Source organism: Balearica regulorum, chromosome 4 (genome assembly GCF_011004875.1).
Source record: "Balearica regulorum gibbericeps isolate bBalReg1 chromosome 4, bBalReg1.pri, whole genome shotgun sequence".
Classification (NCBI taxonomy): Eukaryota; Metazoa; Chordata; class Aves; order Gruiformes; family Gruidae; genus Balearica; species Balearica regulorum.
Window position 1 is genome coordinate 1,409,274 of NC_046187.1, and position 18,591 is coordinate 1,427,864.

General features: G+C 67.5%; 2 long non-coding RNA genes across 3 annotated transcripts; both read right to left on the bottom strand.

Moving 5' to 3' along the window:
- Positions 1-8,941: 8,941 nt before the first annotated feature.
- On the bottom strand, positions 8,942-16,636 carry LOC142601614 (uncharacterized). Of its 2 annotated transcripts, XR_012835122.1 has the most exons (6): positions 16,534-16,636; positions 14,639-14,804; positions 13,796-14,103; positions 13,080-13,497; positions 12,068-12,331; positions 8,942-9,178 (listed from the first exon to the last, which is right to left on the bottom strand). It is a non-coding gene; the product is annotated as an uncharacterized LOC142601614 (long non-coding RNA). The 2 variants fall into 2 exon arrangements; XR_012835121.1 differs by lacking the exon at positions 16,534-16,636 and having other exon boundaries at positions 14,639-14,956.
- LOC142601615 (uncharacterized) lies at positions 10,220-11,328 on the bottom strand. Its single transcript, XR_012835123.1, has 3 exons — positions 10,975-11,328; positions 10,541-10,664; positions 10,220-10,457 (listed from the first exon to the last, which is right to left on the bottom strand). It is a non-coding gene; the product is annotated as an uncharacterized LOC142601615 (long non-coding RNA).
- Positions 16,637-18,591: the final 1,955 nt, after the last annotated feature.

Sequence of the window (18,591 nt, forward strand, 5' to 3'; positions counted from 1 at the left end):
AGGCCCAACCTTCCCGGCCTGGAGCGCCGCGGGGCAGCCCGGGACTCGGCTGTGATCACGGCGTGCTTCGTCCCCTCTGCTCCGTGTACCCAGTGCCTACACCTTTACGTTCCAGAGTACTCTGGGAGCAGAGATAAACGTGTCCTGGGGAACAGACCCTGCCCGCCGTGCGTGAAAGGCACGGCCCCGGGGGCTGGAAATAAGTAACGAGAAAATCAGCACGGAACTGGAAGAGCCTGTGCTGCTGGAAGAAATCCCCGTTGTATTGCACAGCGAAACGGGATGGCTCGGTGTGATGCGCGCGTTCCCTCACTCACGCGTTACTTTCCACACAAATATTGATGGGCCTCGCTTGTAAACTCTGCGCTACGGGTTCCTTTCCTAAAGCACACACAACCCGTGTGGAGGAACCCGGCCCGAGGCGATTCCCGACGCTGTGAGTAAAGCGTCTGGGTTTGTCGGCCGCGGGCCGGGCGGTTCAGCGAGGAACCAGCGTGCTCCTGGCTGGGGGCGATCACTCCGAGGGTGTAAAATGATGTAAGCAGCCGGCCAGCGCCGTCAGGACTCGAACATTCACATCGATGCGCTTTCGGTCTTTCAAAACAAAATGGTCTGTGGGTGTTCAGCTGGGGGGGAAAAATCAAGGCTAGATATTTTATATGTTTATTGGTATGTATAGAAATAAAGTTTGGCTTTGAAGGTTCCTGTTGGAGTTTTACCCCCGAGACGCGCCCTGTGCTCGTCGCTTGGGAGCGGCCCAGCGCCGCTGCCCTTCGGTTCGGCGTTTGCCAGGGCGGCTGAGAAGAGCGGGTGGGAGTGGTGGGAGCAGTTTTGGGGTGAACCCCCCCCCGGCTGCAGCTGTGACCAGAGCTCCCCGCAGCCCTGACGCACCCCGCGCCGACGGCCTGCCTGTTCCCGGGGATGGCGGGACACGGGGTATCTCACGTGTGGCCGGGGGCATGTGGCCGCCAGCCCCCCCCGGACAGGGTTGGGGCGTTTGTGGGGCCGCAGGGAGGGGCCGGCCCCTCTGGGCGCCCCGCCATCGGGGCAGCAGCAGCCGGGGAGCCGTGGGGCTGCGCTGGGAACCGGCTTTGCCCACCATGGCGAGCGGGACCCCAGCGCGGCTGATGTGTTCGTCGTCGGCTCAACGGGACGGAGCTGTGGCGCTGGGTCAGCCGAGCCCCTGCGCCCCGGTTTTGGTGCCTGGGGGGGGGGAGAAACTGGGGGGAGGTTTGGGGGGGGTGTGGGGCTGTGTGTCCCCCTCTCTGCCGTTGGGGGGGGAGCTGGGGACCCAGGGACGGGTCATCGGGGCAAAGCCCCTTGTTCTTCTGCCCTCGCGATGGGTGGGGGCTGCCCCCTTGCATCACCACCCAACACTACAATGTCATCGCGTGTCACGATCCCGCACCTTCTGTATCTCGGGGGGGCCACACGGCAGGGCCGGCACAAGGCCAGGGACCGGCGTGGCCGCAGCCGCCGCCACAGCAGCCGCCAGAGCAGAACCTGCTCGAGACGCAGGCGGCACAGCACCAGGCGGTGGCAGCGGGCCTACGGGCGGAGGAGGCGAAGCCGAGGTGGGGTGAAAGCGGGGGCCATCCCCGGGCACCACGGGGGGGAGGCGGCGGTGGGCGACGGAGGGGCGGCGAGGCGGGAGGAGTGGGGTGGGGGACTCGCAGGCCGCTGCGTTCTGCCCCAGGTCGCCGGTCTCCGATGAGGAGGATGAGGAGGATGAGGAGGATGAGGAGGACGATGAGGAGCAGGAGAGCACTCTAACTGCGGTGCCCGCGTCCTCCCGCGCAGGGGTGTCCGGCCATCAACCGCCGCCTGCCCGGGAGCCGACACGCCATCCCGGGAAGCCGGAGCCGCCCGCCCCAGGACACCTGCTGCCCGGCCTGCTAATAAACTGCTGAAACCGCCTTCCTGCCCCAGCCCATCATTAGCCCATGGCCACCAGCCCTGGGCCGCGGGTCCTGGGGCTGCGCTGGGGGCGAGGGGCCTGGGCTGCTCTGAGCTCCGGGGGGCACCCCCGTGTCTCCAGGGGAGATGCGTATAGATATATAGATATCTGCCTGAAACGCAGCGAGCTTTCCCTGGCTCCAGCCACCTGCATCGCCGGGCGTTTCTCACGTCATTGCCAGCACGGCTGGACCCCTGCCCTGGGAATGTGCATCCCCTCGGCATCCTGCCCGGGCGATGGCCCAGCACAGCGATATCCCAAAGCACAGCGATACCCCCCCAGCACAGCGATATCCCCCCCCAGCACAGCGATAACCCCCCAGCACAGCGATACCCCCCCAGCACAGCAATACCCCAAAGCACAGCGATATCCCCCCAGCACAGCGATATCCCCCCAGCACAGTGATACCCCCCCCAGCACAGCAATTACCCCCCCCCAGCACAGCGATTACCCCCCCAGCACAGCGATTACCCCCCCCAGCACAGCGATTAACCCCCCCCAGCACAGCGATACCCCAAAGCACAGCAATACCCCCCCCAGCACAGTGATACCCCCCCAGCACAGCGATACCCCCCCAGCACAGCGATACCCCAAAGCACAGCGATACCCCCCCACCTCGCTGGCTCCCCGTGCCAAGGACGGACCCAGAGGGTCCCGAGGCCCCAGAACCTGCCCCCTCCCCAAAGCAGCCCCGTCCCAGCACCCACAGGGCCGGCGGGGGGGGCCCTGCCGCCTCCCCCAGCACCCGGCCCCCAGAGCCCCGAGGGTCCCTCGGCACCCCCTGCTCCGGGACGGGGGGCTGCCCAGGGCTGGGGGGCAAGTTCTGCAGCGCTGCTGCTGCTCTGCACCTCGGGAGCTCGCTGCTGCTGGGCTCTCGCTTTTGGGCATGTCTGTATTTGGGCACGGCTGGTTTGGGGCCTTTCTGTTTGGGGGGTTTGGGTGGGTGGTTGGTTGTGGGCTGTATTTTTCCCCAGGCAGGTGCTTTGCGGGGTCAGTTTTGCTGCTGCAGCAGCTTTTTCCCCACCAGCAGCTGCCCGTGGGGTGGGGTGAGGGGCTGCTGCTCCCTTGGCTGCTTTTGCACCTCTGCCTCTTCGTTTTGTGCTTTGTTTCATTCGCTCTCTTTTTTCTCTCTTTGAAGTTATTTTTTCCTGTTTTGTCTTGTTTCCTTTTTCTCCCCTTTTTATTTTTATCTGTTTTCTGTTTGCTCTTTTTCCTCTTTTTAATTTTTTTCTTTTTCTCCTTATTTCATGTTTTTTCTCTTTTTTCTCCTTATTTCATGTTTTTTCTCCTTTTTCTCTTTATTTCATGATTTTTCTCTTTATTTCTCCTTATTTCATGTTTTTTCCTCTTTTTTCTCCTTATTTCATGTTTTTTCTCTTTTTTCTCCTTATTTCATGTTTTTTCCTCTTTTTTTCTCCTTATTTCATGTTTTTTCTCCTTTTTCTCTTTATTTCATGATTTTTCTCTTTATTTCATGATTTTTCTCTTTATTTCTCCTTATTTCATGTTTTTCCTCTTTTTTCTCCTTATTTCATGTTTTTTCTCCTTTTTCTCCTTATGTCATGTTTTTTCTCTTTTTTTCTCCTTGTTTTTCCTCTTTTTTTCTCCTTATTTCATGTTTTTCTCCTTATTTCATGTGTTTTTTCTCTTTTTTCTCTTTATTCCATGTTTTTTCTCTTTTTTCTCTTTATTTCATGTTTTTCCTCTTTTTTTCTCTCTATTCAATGTCTTTCTCTTTATTTATTTTTCCCTTTCCCCTTTCCCCTCCGGTTTCCCGGTCCCCCCCAGGTGCGGGCTCTCCGCGGGCGATGGGCCAGGACCCGCCCCCGGGGGAGGGAGGGAGGGGGGGAAGGGGCGGCCCCGGCGGCCCTGGGGGCTTTTGGGCCGCGGGGGTGCGGGGAGGGGGTCGGGGCTGCCGGTTTGGCTCCGGGACCCCCACCCCGGCCTGGCGCCGAGGAGCCGCGGGGGCCTCCGGGGCCGGTTCTGGGGGAGAAGAGTCGCTCGGGATCGCTCCCCGGCCGGGGACGCCTTCGCGCTTTGCCGGCGGCCCCGGGAGCCCGAGCGGGGGGCGAAGCTGTTCGGTTCGGGGGTGCCGGGGCTCTCCCCGTGCGGGGGGGGCAGCACCTCCCGGGCCTGCCCCGAGCTCTGCGGGTCCGGCAGCACCGGCAGCCACCGGCAGCACCAGCAGCCGCCGCCGCCTCTCGGGGCCGGTGCTGAGGCTCTCCCCGCGGGTGGGGGCTGGGCTGAGCCTGCTCGGGGCTCGGCCGGGGTGGGGGGCCGGGGGGGTGCTGGTGCCCGGGACCCCGCTGGCTGCCTGGGCCGGGTCTGGCCGTGGCTCCGCTGCCGCGGGCTCTCGGTAAGGGCGTCGGAGCGAGTCCCGCCCGTGTCTTTGCAGCCGGGGGGCTTTGCCCGGGAAGCGGCTTTAGGCTCGGCCTAGGGAACGTCCCGCGGCGGGGCCGGGCCGGGCAGCCGCTCCTAAGCCGCTCCTAAGGCGAGGTGGGTGTCGGGGCTCGGCATCCCCCCGGCCCCGCTGCTCCGTGTGCTCAGCCGCAGGAGCCGGGAGCAGGCGGGAGCGGGGGGGTGCGGGTGCGGGTCAGGGTGCGGGGACGGGACCGGGACCCGGGCCGGGCCGGGGGGGCCTCTCTGCTCTGGCCGGGCGGAGGGAAAGGCTTGGCACGGGGAGGGCAGGCTGTCTGAGCGCCGGCAGGGACAAGGGGCCCGACGGAGCCTGCCGAGGCGCTCGGGACCCCCCTTTTGTGCCCCGGGGGGCGGTCGGGTTCCCGGGTTCCCGGGAGGGAGCGAGCAGGGCGGGCGGGCGGCGGGACCCGGGGCGGCCCCGTGGGGCGGGGCGCTGGCCATAAAAGGCGTGGGCGGGGCGCGGGGCGGGGCCAGGCGCAGGCGCAGGGCGCTGTGGCGGTGGCGGCTCTGCCGGAGCGGTGAGTGCGGGCGGCGCGGGGGGCCCGGCCCGGCCCGGGGCGGCTCTGCCGGGGCTGCCGGCGCCTCCGGGGGCTGCGGGCGGGCGCGGGGCGCCGGGGAATAAAGCCCGGAGGGCCGGAGCCCGGCGCCCCCGGCCCAGCCCCAGCCGCTGCCCCCGGCCCGTCGCCCAGCCCCGCCGGGGCTCCCGGGACCGGCCCCGGCCCCACCCGCGGTGTGTGTGGGGGGGGGCTCGGCAGCCGGGTCTGGGGGCTCGGGGCGCCGGGGCTCAGCACGGAGCCCGGGGCTGCGCTTGGCAGGCTGGGCCCGGGCGCGGCGGCCGGTTCCGGGGCTCCGCAGCAGAGACGGGCTGCGGGGGGTCGGGGCTGAGGCACCCGGAGTCGGGGCACCGGGCCGGGGCCCAGAGACCGGGCCCGCGTTTGGGGGGCGGGGGGGCTCCAGCCCAGGGGCGCTGGGGCAGGCTCAGGGCTCAGGCTGTGCTTCCAGGCCCTGCGCCCGGGGGCTGGGCACCAGGCTCATGGGGCCGGGGCTGGGGCTCAGGGCCAGAGAGCGGGTCAGTCCTGCCGGGGGGGGCTCTGCGGGTCACGGCCAGGGGCCCTGCGACAGGTTTTGGGCACCCCGACAGAGACTGAGCCCTGCGTCTGGGGGGCCGGGACCCAGAGGCCCTCAACCCGTTTTAGGCTCGATTTGTGTGCACAGAGTCCTGCGTTTGGGGGGCCTGAAACCGGGCTCATTGCTCAGAGACAGAGACTGAGTCCTGCATTGGGGGGGGCTCAAAACCAGGGTCCCTGAAGCAGTTTTTGGGTGGACAAATAAAGACCAAGTCCTGTGTTTGGGGGTTTGAAACAGAGACTCAGTCCTGTGTTTGTGGGGGAACCTCAAAACCAGAGTCCCTAAAGCAGTTTTTGCAGACACACAACTAGAGACCAAGTCCTGCGTTTTGGGGGCCTGAAACCGGGCTCGTTGCTCAGAAACCAAGTCCTGTATTTGGGGGGGGGGGCTCAAAACCAGGCTCGTTCAGCCAGTGTCAGGGCACACAAGGAGAGACCGAGTCCTGTGTACTGGGGGCTCGAATCCACGCCGCCAGGTTTTGGACTCACAGGCCCAGTGCTGGAAACGTTTGGTCAGTGTTAGAGCTGAGAAAGAGAGCCCCAGGCCTGCCTTTTGCAGCTCAAACCCAGAAACCAAGTGCTGCGTTTGGGGGGCTTGAAACAAAACCCCTGTTGCCAGACAGAGGGCTCAGAAATACAGACCAAGGCCTGTGTTCCCGGGGCTTGAAACTAGGGCCCCAAAACCAGTTTTTGCACATACAGAGACTAAAAGTCCTGCGTTTTGGGGGCCTGAAACCAGGTTCATTGCTCAGAAACAGAGGCTCAGTCAGTCCTGCATTGGGGGGGTGTGTGTGTGTCTCTCAAAACCAGGGTCCCTAAAAGAGACTAAAAGTCCTGCATTTGGGGGGCTTGAAACCAGAGGCCCTGAAACCAGTGTTAGGGCACACAAATGGAGACTAAGTCCTGCGTTTTGGGGGCCTGAAGCCAGGTCCATTGCTCAGAGAGAGAGGCTAAGTCCTGCGTTTTGGGAGCTCACAACAAGGCTCATTGGGCCAGTGGTAGGGCACACCAGGAGAGACTAAGTGCTGCGTTTTGGGGGCTTGAAACCAGGCTCATTTGGGCAGTGTTAGAGCTGAGACAGAGAGCCCCAGTGCTGTGTGGTGTGGTACAAAACCAGAGACTCCAAGTGCTGCTTTTGGGGGCTGAAGCAGAACCCAAGCCCTGTGTGTCTGGGCTCACAGAGAGAGCCCAAGTGCTGCGTTTTGGGGGCCCGAAGCCAGGCTCACTTGGCCAGGGTTGGTGCTTAGGAACAGAGCCCACGTCCTGCATGGTGGGAGCTGTGGGGCCAGGGTCACTAAGGCACTTCTTGGGCTCCCCCAGAGAGACCGAGTGCTGCCCCCGGGGGGCTGGAAGCAGAGCCCCAGCCCTGTGTTTGGGAGCTGGGCTCAGAGCTGAGAACCAGAGCCAAGGGCTGCAGGTCAGTGCTCACAACTCCAGCCCGGGGGCTGCAGGGTGGGGGCTGCCAACCAGCTCCGGTGGGCAGGGGTAGGGCTGAGCCAGAGCCCCGGGGCTGGGGGGCTGCAACCGGAGCCCGGGGGCCGTGTCCTGGAACCACAGGCCCCGGCGCTCCGGTTCCGGCCCGACACGGCCCCGGCGCTCCGGTTCCGGCCCCCCCGACACGGCCCCGGGGCCTGTGCAGCCCCGCCGATCCCCCCCCGCCGCCGCCCGCCCCTTCCAGCCTTTATTCCTTGATTCGCCCCACCGAGCCGCCGCCGCCTTTATTCCGGCACCCGGCAGAGCCCCGGCTCCCCCGCGGGGCACCGCCCGGAGCGGACAGCGCGGCACTCGGGCCCCGGCCGCCGGTCCCCGCTCCCCGCCCGAGGCCCGGCCCCGGAGCGCGGCTCCTCCTGCCCGCGGCGCCGGGACGGAGGCGGCGAGGCCGGGCTCGGGCTCGGCCGGTCCCAGCCCCAGCGCTGCCCCAGGCCCCGCGCCCCGCCCGGGGAGAGGCGGACACCGCCCGGGACTCCCCGCCGGCCCCGGCAGGGCCGCAAGCCCGGACCGCGCGCCCGCGAGCCCCGGCCTCGCCCCCCCCCTCCCGGCCCCGCCTCACCGCCCCCGAGCTCCGCACAGGCCGCAGGAGAAGCCCCGGGGCCGCAGCCCCGCGAACCGAGCGGCGGGTCCCGCCCAGCGCCCCCGCTCCGGTACCGGCGTCCGCCGCGGTCGGGGCCGGCGCGGTTCTGGCGGCGGAAGAGGCGGCGCGTGCGCGGGGCGGGGCGCGGGGGCGGGAGGGGCGGGGCCGCAGGGCGCGTGCGCGGGGCGGGGCCTGCGCCAGGTGCGAGGGGCGGGGCCGCAGGGCGCCTGCGCGGGGCGGGGCCGAGCCCAGGTGGGAGCGGGCGGGGCCGCAGGGCGCCTGCGCGGGGCGGGGCCTGCGCCAGGTGGGAGCGGGCGGGGCCGCAGGGCGCCTGCGCGGGGCGGGGCCGAGCCCAGGTGGGAGCGGGCGGGGCCGCAGGGCGCCTGCGCGGCGTCCGGCCCAGGTGCGCGGGGCGAGTGGGCGGGTGGCGGGGCGCGTGCGCGGGGCGGGGCCGAGCAGATTTGAGCCCCCGCGGCCGCCGTCCCCCCCCCATTTGCTCGTTCTCTGCCGGGGGCGCCGCCCGCCGTCCCGGGGCGGCAGCGGCCGGGCCGGGCTCCCCCGGCGGGGCCCAGGTGAGGCGCGGGGGGGCTCGGCCCGGAGCGGCCGGCGGGGACCGAAGGGGCCGCGGCGGGGAAGGGGCCGCGGTACCGCTGGGGGCCGCGGCCCCGGGTTCGGGGGGGGGTGTCGGGGCGGCGGGCGGGTGGCTGCGGGTGGCTCGGCGGAGGAGCCGTCGGGGCGCCGGGGAATAAAGCCCGGAGGGCCGGAGCCCGGCGCCCCCCCTCGTCCCCCGCGCTCGGCCGCGCTCCCCCGGGGCCGGGCCCGCTCGGCGGGTCCCCCCGGCCAGTTCCCAAGCACCGCCCGACACCGCCGGGGCTCCCGGGCCCGTCCCGACATCACACGCGGGGCCGGGGGGTGGGTCGGGGGCCCGGAGCCCAGCTCCCGGGGCCGGGGCTCGGCCGTTCCGTTTGGCAGCGCCGAGAGCCGAGCCCGGGCCCCGCGGCCGTGGGGCCGGGGCAGAGAGCGAGTCCCGCGCCTTCGGGCCCAGGAACGGAGCCCCCGTCGGCCGGTTCTGGGCTCGGGGCCGGGGGCCGGAGGGGGGCTGGGGGGGCCGTGGCCGCGGGTGGGGGGAGGCGGGAGGGCGCCGGGCTCTGGGGCTGGGAGGGGGTGGGCAGGGTGCGTGGGCCCCCGCCGGAGGTGGGGGTCCGCTCGCGTTGGTCCCCAAAGCCAGGGAGGCTGGCATGCACCAGGCCGAATGAAACGTCTGAGATAGTCTCTGGGCGAAAAGGCACTTTGCACACTCTCCGCTTTCGTCCAACTCTTTATTCGAGGTACACACATCATAAACACCACGATCCCCCCGCCCTCAACGCGCGTACAGCGATGACAGGTCATATTCATATCCGAGAGGTGACAGTGATTGATTTACGGCCTGGCCACCAGCCAGGAGCGCTGGAACAAGCCCGAGCTGTACTGGGCAGGAGCTGGAGGCACAGGCACCCTGGAACTGGGAATCAGCTGGAGAGGAGCTGAGGCACCAAACGGAGCTGGAGACCAACTGCCCTGGAGAGGAGACGAGCTGGAACCGAAACTGAACTGGAGCTGGACCTGAAAGAAACAGAGGCAGAAACAATGAGCTGGGGCAGAAACAATGAGCTGGAACAAAAACAAACAGGGGCAGAAACAATTGGGTGAAGCTGCGCAAGAGCTGGAGCCATAAACAACCTGGAAGAGAAAGAAAAATGGGGGAAAAAAAACCCCAACCCTACCTGAAGCTGCAAACGAGCTGGAACCACAACCAACTGGAGCTGAAATGATCAAGAGTCATCCATGGGCTGGAACTGCAAACAAGCTGGAGCCATAAATGAGCTGGTCCTGAGATGGGAACCCCAAATGAGCTGGGGCCAAAACTGCACTGGAGCTGTCCAGGAGCTGGACCTGAAAAAAACAAGGACAGAAACAATGAGCTGGAGCTGCAAACGAGCTGGACCAGAAACAATCAAGGTGAAGCTGCTGCAAATGAGCTAGAGGTGTCCAAGAGCTGCAGCCAAAACTGAACGGGAGCCATCCACAAACTGGACCTGAAACAAACTGGGGCAGAAACAACCAACCTGAAGGTACAAACGAGCTCGAGCCAAAACTGACCCAGAGCTGTCCAGGAAACCAACAGGAGCCCGAACCAACACTAAACCAACCACCCAAACAACTGACCTGTGGCTGTGCAGTCCGGGTGGGCAGAGCTGGGCAGGCGCAGAAACAATGAAGGTGAAGCTACAAATGAGGTGGAGCCAGAAGCAGCTGGAGGCGTCCACAAACAGGAGCTGAAGCTGTTCAGAGCCGTCCAGGAGCTGGACCTGAAAAAAACAGGGGCAGAAACAATGAGCTGGAACAAAAACAAACAGGGGCAGAAACAATTGGGTGAAGCTGCACAAGAGCTGGAGCCATAAACAACCTGGAAGAGAAAGAAAAATGGGGGGAAAAAAAACCAACCCTACCTGAAGCTGCAAACAACCTGGAACCACAACCAACTGGAGCTGAAATGATCAAGAGTCATCCATGGGCTGGAGCTGCAAACGAGCTGGGGCCAAAACTGCACTGGAGCCGTCCAGGAGCCGGACCTGAAACAAATGGGTGCACAAATGATGACCTGAAGCTGCAATCGAGCCGGAGCCATAAATGAGCTGGAATAGAAACAAAACAGGGGCAGAAACAGCCTACCTGGAGCTGCAAATGAGCTGGAACCACAACCAACTGGAGCTGAAATGATGAAGAGCCATCCATGGGCTGGAGCTGCAAATGAGCTGGAGCCATCAATGAGCTGGTCCTGAGACAGGAATCTCAAACGAGCTGGGGCCAAAACTGAACTGGAGCTGTCCATGAGCTGGACCTGAAACAAATAGGTGCAGAAACAATGAGCTGAAGCTGCAAATAAGCTGTAACAGAAACAAAACAAGGGCAGAAACAACCTACCTGAAGCTGCAAAGAAGCTGGAACCACAACCAGCTGGAGCTGAAACCAGCCAGAGCCATCCATGGGCTGGAGCTGCAAATGAGCTGGGGCCATAAACTGAACTGGAGCCGTCCAGGAGCTGGACCTGAAACAAACAGAGTGCAGAAACTATGAGCTGAGGCTGCAAAACGAGCTGGAGCCATAAATGAGCTGGTCCTGAGACGGGAACCACAAATGAGCTGGGGCCAAAACTGAACTGGAGCCGTCCAGGAGCTGGACCTGGAACAAATGGGTGCAGAAACGATGAGCTGGAGCCATCAACGAACTGGAACAGAAACAACCAACCTGAAGCTGCAAATGAGCTGGGGCCGTCCAGGAGCCGGGCCTGAAAAAAATGGGAGCCCAAACCAACAAACCAACCAAACAAAAAAGAAACGGGGCCCCAGACAACTGACCTGAAGCTGGAGCCGCACAGTCCCTCAACATCTCCGGGCGGGCGCAGGCAGGGCTGTCCCCAGCCAGGACGGGCCACGTGCAGGGCAGGCGGCAGCGTCGGCCTCGGCGCAGGCAGCCCGGCTTCTTCCCGGGGCTCCGCACCCCACGCGGCTCCCGGCGTGGCTGGGGCTCCTCTGTCCGTCCGTCCACCCCTGCGCAGACAGACACGGCACAGTCAGAGCTGCCGGCGGCACCGCACGGCCCGGCCCAAAGAGCCCCCGAGCTGCTGCCCTGCAAACCCGGCTGCCTCTCGGGCACGGGCAGCTCTGCTCGGCCCCTCGGCAGCAGCGACCCAGCACCGCGCGCCTGGGAGGGGAGGGGGGGACAGTTTCTCCCCACGAAAGCGGGCGAGAGCCAGGATCTGACTGAAAACCCACTCACCCTGTGCAGCAGCAGCAGCACAGACCGACTCCAGCAGTGCCAGGCTGGGGACAGGGCCGCACCGCACCCCGACAGCGCCAACTCCACCTCCCCAAATGCCCCTCGCAGCCACAGCCCCCCAAAATACACGGCCCAGACCTGCCCGGCCCCAGCTCAGGACAGGCTGCGGGGACGGGAGCCGCGGGGACCCCAGGGCCCAGCCTGCACCCACAAATGGCCTCCGGCCACGGGGGACACCGCCCGGGCAGGCGCAGGCCCTGGCCCTGCGGTGCTGAGCTCCTGCCAGCCCCGAGGGACACACACCAGCACCCACACCAGCACGGCCCCACCAATGCCGGGACCTCCCTTGCCCCCCAAGAACTCTCTGGGGAGCTGTGCCGGGGTTCGGCCACCCCCCCAGCAGGACGAGGGCAAAGCCCAAGTGCCCCCAGCACAAAACCGCTCCCCAGAGCTCCCGACTGCCCTACCCCCCCGGGGCACAGCAGCCCCCAGCACCTCCCCACGAGCCGGCACCCCGCTCCCACGGCCTGGGGGGCTTGGCCCCCACCCACCCTGGTGACCCCGGTGCTTCCTGTGGCACCCAGAGATCCCCGCCGGCACAGCCAGCGCCGGGAGCTGAGCGCCCCGCTCCCACCACCCAGCTCCCCTCGGCCGCCGCCTCGGGGCTCTCACCTCACCGGGCACGTCCTCCCCGCCGGTGTCCCTGGGCGCTCGCTGCCTCGGGGCCGTGCTCCTCACCCGGGCACAGGGATGAGCCTTCCCCCCACGTCGGCACAGCCACACGGCATCCCCGGTGCCGCCAACGCCTCCCAGGGACCGGCAGCACCGGGACGGCCATCGCTGCTCCTCCCTGGCCAGGCCGGCTTCACCAACGGGGCTGCAGGAGCTGGTGCGGTCCCGGAAGCGGCTTCTGCTCCCACCGCAGCGCATCTGGAGCTGAACAAGAAATTTTTGGGTGAAACCCTGGCTTCAAAGCAAGCTCAGAGGCACCCCAAGGCCCCAGCATGGGAGCACCCCAGCGCTGCCAGGTCCGGTGCTTGGGCATCTGCCTGCGAGGATGACACTGGGCAGGGCTGAAGGGCTGAACCCCAGTGCAAACCAGCTCCCCCTGGTCCAAGCTTGCACCAGCCCGGAGGGGTTTGTCCTGCCGGCAGCTGCTCTGGAAAAGAGCTGTGGAGAAGAAACCAGCCGGTGCCCGCACCAGGAGGGGTCACCCCAGCTCCCCCGGTCCCCTTCTCCCCCAGGGCACACGGCTGGCAGCCAGGCCCAGGAGCCGCCAGCGGCATCACCCGGGATCCATCCCGCGGTGGAAATCGGGAGCTGCCAGAGATCCCCAGCCCCACAGGCCGAGCTGCAGTCGCTGCCCCCCAACAAGGGATCGGTGCCAAAACCCACCTGTGAAGTCACCACACCCCAGCCGGGCTCCCACAGGGGGTCCCGCACCAGGGGAACAAACCCCTCGCCCGCGGCCGCCCTGCGTGCCTGCCCCAGCGCCGAGGAGCGGAGCAGGAACCGAGCGCCCAGGAGGGTCCCAGCCAGGAAGGGGAGCTCAGCACCTGGCAACGAACTCACAGCCGGCCCAGGAGAGGGGCTGGGACGCCCCCGACAGAACTGCAGGAGTTGATCTATATTTACACGCGTGAGGCGTCCCAGCCAAAGCGGGGCACCCCAAACCTGGGCTCACCCGGGGTCCTTGCACCCTCCAAACGCTCAGGTCCAACACGTTGGACTAATCGCTGGCACCCACACTGCCCATCACCGAGCACAGAAACGCTCGGCCGAGCAGCGCTGTTTCGGCAGCGTTCTTGCCGCTCGTCCGTTGATCCAGACGCCCCTGGAGTCCATCGTGCCAGAGTCACTTCTCTGCGACACCAGCCACGCCACGAGGGTTTCAAAGCCGCGTCAGAGGGGCTGGGGTGGCGGCGTTACCTCGGATGCCCGGGGGCTCCTTTGTCCTTCAGGGACGGCTCTGTGTTTCCAGGAAGCAAAGTCCTTATGTCCAGGGCCGGGCCGTCCCGTGGGTTGTTTTGCTGCAGCACGCACACTGCCCACATCTGCAGTACAACCGCAGCACCTCCTCGCTCTCCGGTGCAGGGTGGGAGCTAGTACAGATGACCAAAGTTAATACCTTTCATGCGATAAACACCCCCGATGTCATCCTTAGGGAAGGGCCTTTCCTTAGCACACCCCGGGCAGGGGGCACACGCAGCTCACGCCGCTGCCCGGAGCCGCCCCCGGGGCTCCCCCGAGGCCTCTCGGAGCGAGTCCTGCAGCGAACGTCAGCCCCGGGGGGGGGCTTTGGCCCAGGGATCCGCGGTAGCCCCAGCCCCCAGGAGCTCCGCTCCTCTCTCCCGCGCCCCAAGAAAAGACGCCGCAGCCGCCACCCAAGTCCCCACTCACCCGCGGCGGAGCAGCCGCGGCGTCAGCCGGTTCCCCCGAGACGCGGCTGCCCAGACGCCAGCAGTCCCGTGCTCGAGCAGCCCTCGTGCCCGGCACGCAGCAGAGCCCCGGGGAGCAGCCAGAGCACAGGCAGCGCAGGGACGGCAGCTCCCGCAGCTGGAAACATCTCGCTCAGCAGCCAGCACCACGTCTGCCCACGGTCACTCGTGGGCTCGCGGCAAAAACGCAGCGGCTGGGAGACTGCAGGGTCAGGGATGTGGACGTGAAGGGCTTGGAGAGGGATGGAGGACAATAAACCACTCTGTTCTCTGGGAGGGGGAAAGAAAAGCGTGGTCAAAATCAAGGCACAAATACAAACAACTGCTGTGTAAAATCAAAACTTTAACCTTGACTCTTGAGTTTTAACTTTCCACCTCAACCATAACCCATGGCTAGCAAGCACATGCAGGGCACTGGTAAAGAGCAGCTTAAACATACCAGCTAATAAACTGCCTTAAGCAGAAGGAAACCAAAATGCATTTGATGAGACCCTTGGTCTCCTCAGAAACCCCCCAGGAAGGCTGTTCCTGTCGGGGTGACCTGAGGAACCGCTGCAGCAGTTCTGGGCCCAGCCCCGCTGCCCCCAGCAGCCCAGGGCACCTGACCCCCCCGAACCGCCCCCCCCACAGCTGCAGCTCTTGGGTGTTTGAAGGAAGAACACAAACCCTTCTCCAAAGTACCTGCCGACTCCCGGAGCTGAGAACCAGAAGACACTGTGCTCCAGCCCAGGCAAGAGAAGACAGGTGGAGCCCATCCCGGTGCCTCCAGCTCGGGGGGGCTCTCCTCCTGCCTCCTGTTACTCACCCTGATCAGGGCGGTGACCAGCGTCTCTGCTTCCCCTCGCTGGGGCACCCCAGGGAATCCCGACCGTCCGTCGGCCTCCAGTCCGGGGGTCGGATGCCGAGACCGTGCCCCGGTGTCCAGGGAACGTCCCGCCTGCGCAGCCCAAAGCACCCTGGCCCGCCCGGGGCTGGAAACGGGCGCAGCCCAGAGCGGTCAGAAAACGTCCCACTCGGAGATCTCGGCAAATCCAGCAGCACTCGCGTTACACGGGGACCGTAAAACTGCACCACAAGTGCATTACCTCCACCAAAGGAGACCTCAGACACGGCTCCCAGCATTGCTGCAGAGCCTGCACCCACCCGCCGTCGTGGCCCAAACCTCCCGTCCCCTCAGCCCGCACGGGGGGGACGCCCGTGTCCCGGCCGCTTTGGTCCCTGTGGGGACGAGCAAAGCAGCTTTGGGAACAACAAAAGCAGCAGAGGTGCCTGAAACCCTGCCCCGAGAGCCGGGGGTGTGGGTGAAGGTTGGTGCATCAAAACCAGGTCGCAGCCTGAAAAGCAGAGGTGCAGCAAACGGGTTTGTCTTGCTGATACGCAGCACGGAGGACCCTGTGCCCCAAAGGGCGGCAGGAGCTGCCGCCCGCCCCACGGACGAGTCGCTACCGACCCCCAAAACTGCAGTACCGTCTCGGGACAGATGTCACGTCCCCCTGTGCGCCTCGGGAAGCCCAGCAGAACACAGACCGGTGCCGACGGGCAGGCGTAGCGTCTCTCGTGCCGACGCAGGACGGGCGAAGGGCGAGCGATGCCCGCACACGCGTCACGCCTCGCCCACGGGAGCGCCCCGGCTGTCCAACCTGTAAAACACGAGGCCCGGAGGAGCAGAGCATCAGCAGGGGGAACTCCTGGGTCACCCCAGCAGGCACAGCCGGCACCAGGAGCAGGGCCAGGCACCCTGCAGCCCGGGAGGCTCCCCGGTACCCAGAGCAGCAGCAGCAGCAGCTGCCGGGACGAGAAGCGGGGCACAAGCCCCCCTGAGCCCCCGCGGGGGCGTTGGCAGGGGACGGTCCCCCCCCAGCCCCCCCCGGCCTCGCACCCCGGTCGCTCCCGGCGCACCCTCCCCCGAGGCGGCAGCCGTGCAGGGGGACCCCGCACCCCGGCTGAGCCCCACGGGGCTGCTCCGGGACAGAGCCGGCCCCTCCTGCCGCCCCCACAGCCCGGCCGGGCCCCGACACCCCCCGCGCCCCAACCCGGGGGGGGCACAACCACCCCCGACCCCGGGCACCCCCTCACAGCCCGCCCGGCCCGGACACCCCCTCCCCGAGCCGCGGCCGGGCCCCACCACCCCCCCGGCCTGGGGTTCGCCAGGGGACGGCGGGGCCCGCAGGTCACCCGGAGACGGGCCCCGAGGGCCCGGGCACGGCAGGGACACCCCCCCCCGCCCGCCGGCAGCCCCCTCGACACTCCGGGAACCCCTCGCCGGTCAGGGACCCCCCAGAGCCCTCAGGGACCGCTCAGGCTCGGCGGGACTCCCCCTACACCACACTCGGGACCCTCACACACCCCTCAGGGACCCCCCAGGCCCTCGGGACCCCCCCGGCCCTCAGGGACCCCCCCGGCCCTCAGGAACCCCCCCGGCCCCACTCAGAGACCCCCACCCCACCCCTCAGGGACCCCCCCGGCCCTCAGGGACCCTCACACAGCACTCAGAGACCCCCCAACCCCACTCAGGGACCCCCCCGGCCCTCAGGGACCCCCCAGCCCCACTCAGGGACCCCCCCGGCACTCAGGGACCCTCACGCAGCACTCAGGGACCCCCCAGGCCCACTCAGAGACACCCCCCCGGCCCTCAGGGACCCCCACAACCCCTCAGGGACCCCCCTCAGGCCCCCCCCCCCCCCTCAGCCCCCCCGGTACCTGCAGCCCCCGCCCCGGGTCACGCGCAGCTCCCGCGGCAGACGGAGGCGCCCCCTGGCGGCGGCGAGCGGTACCGCGCCCCGGGGCCTGTTCAAGCCTCGGGGGTCGGCGCGCACCTGCCCCGGCGGGGGCGGCCCCACCCGCGCCGACCAATCGGCGGTGCCGGCGTCTCCGCGCAACAGCCAATGGCGAGGCGGGGCGGGGCGGGGCGGGAGCAGTGCCCGCCGGCCGTGGCGCCGCCTAGCGGGCGAGCCGCGCCCCCAGGAGCAGCCCCCGCCGCGGGGTCCCCTCGGGCCGGGCGGTGCCGGCGCGGCCGCTGCCCCGGGGCTGCCTCGGGCCCCGGGCCCCGCTCCCACGAGTCCTTCCAGCGCCGGGAGCTGGGCCGTGCCTGCCCGGGCTCTGCCCGCCCCTCCCGCCTCACAGCCCGTCCCCGAAAAGCGCGGAGCGCGCGTGCTCCCGGCGCTCCCCCGCGGGTGCCTGCCCGTCCCGGTGGCACCGCCGCCGTCCCCGGGCCTTCCGCGGGGTGAGGCCTCCTGCCCCGGGCCGTACGCACCAAGCAGGCCCTCCCCTCAGAGCGCTCCCGTCCTCCGGATCCGCAGCAGCGGGCAGGTGGCGGATGGGAGCGAGCGCCGGGCAGACCCCCCACGCCCAGCCCCGCCGGGGACGGGGGGCACCTACGGCCTAAACCGGGCACCGGCCGTTCGCATCCCGCACGCCCGACCCGGCACGGGCACCGCCCTTTGCTAACGGAGCCCGACTCCTTGTCGGTGAACGCCAAACCCCAACCCGGGCTGGTGGTTCACGCCTGACGGCCTGGCGCTACCCACCGCCTGCCGCGGGGGCCTCTGCCGGTCTTGCCAAGAGACCGATCGCACGGCGGGTGCGCATTCTCAGCACACGGTACTCGTGGGAAGGGCGAAGGGCGAGCGGTGCCCGCACACGCGTCACGCCTCGCCCACGGGAGCGCCCCGGCTGTCCAACCTGTAAAACACGAGGCCCGGAGGAGCAGAGCATCAGCAGGGGGAACTCCTGGGTCACCCCAGCAGGCACAGCCGGCACCAGGAGCAGGGCCAGGCACCCTGCAGCCCGGGAGGCTCCCCGGTACCCAGAGCAGCAGCAGCAGCAGCAGCTGCCGGGACGAGAAGCGGGGCACAAGCCCCCCTGAGCCCCCGCGGGGGCGTTGGCAGGGGACGGTCCCCCCCAGCCCCCCCCGGCCTCGCACCCCGGTCGCTCCCGGCGCACCCTCCCCCGAGGCGGCAGCCGTGCAGGGGGACCCCGCACCCCGGCTGAGCCCCACGGGGCTGCTCCGGGACAGAGCCGGCCCCTCCTGCCGCCCCCACAGCCCGGCCGGGCCCCGACACCCCCCGCGCCCCAACCCGGGGGGGGCACAACCACCCCCGACCCCGGGCACCCCCTCACAGCCCGCCAGGGCCCAGACATCCCCCTCAAGCCGTGGCCAGCCCCAACCACCCCCCCGGCCCTGACCGGGCCTAGTCCCCCTTTCACCGTGGCCAGGCCCGGGCTCCACCGGGAGCACGGCGGGGCCCCCAGGTCGCCCGTAGACGAGCCCTGCGTGCCCGGGGCGCGGCACAAGCCCTCCCCCTCAGTCAGGGCCCCCCCAGCCGTAAGCGGGACCCCCGCAGCCCCCCCGCAGCCCCCCCCGCCCGTACCCGGTCCCGTTGCGCCGCTCCGCTCCGCCCCGCCGGGCCACGCCCGGTGCCCCCGCCTTGTCGCCCCCTGGCGGCGGCGCTGGGTACTGCAGCGCCCCCCCGCCCCTCCGGGGGCTTCTTGTCGCCTCGGGCGAGTCGCCGCGCACCTGCGGTGGGGCGGGGCTGGAGGCGGGGCCTAGCTCCCGCTGTCCAATCAGCGCTGCGATCGTCACACGGGAACCGCCAATCGTGAGCCAGGTGGGAGTACATAACGGTCGCTGTGGGCTGGTTGGTAGTGTGGGGGTTTTGGGGTCTTTTGTTTTTCTTTTTTTTGGATTTTTTTTTTTATTTCTTTTCAAATTTTTTTATTTGTGGTTGTTGGATCGTTGTTCAAGTGTATAACATGTCC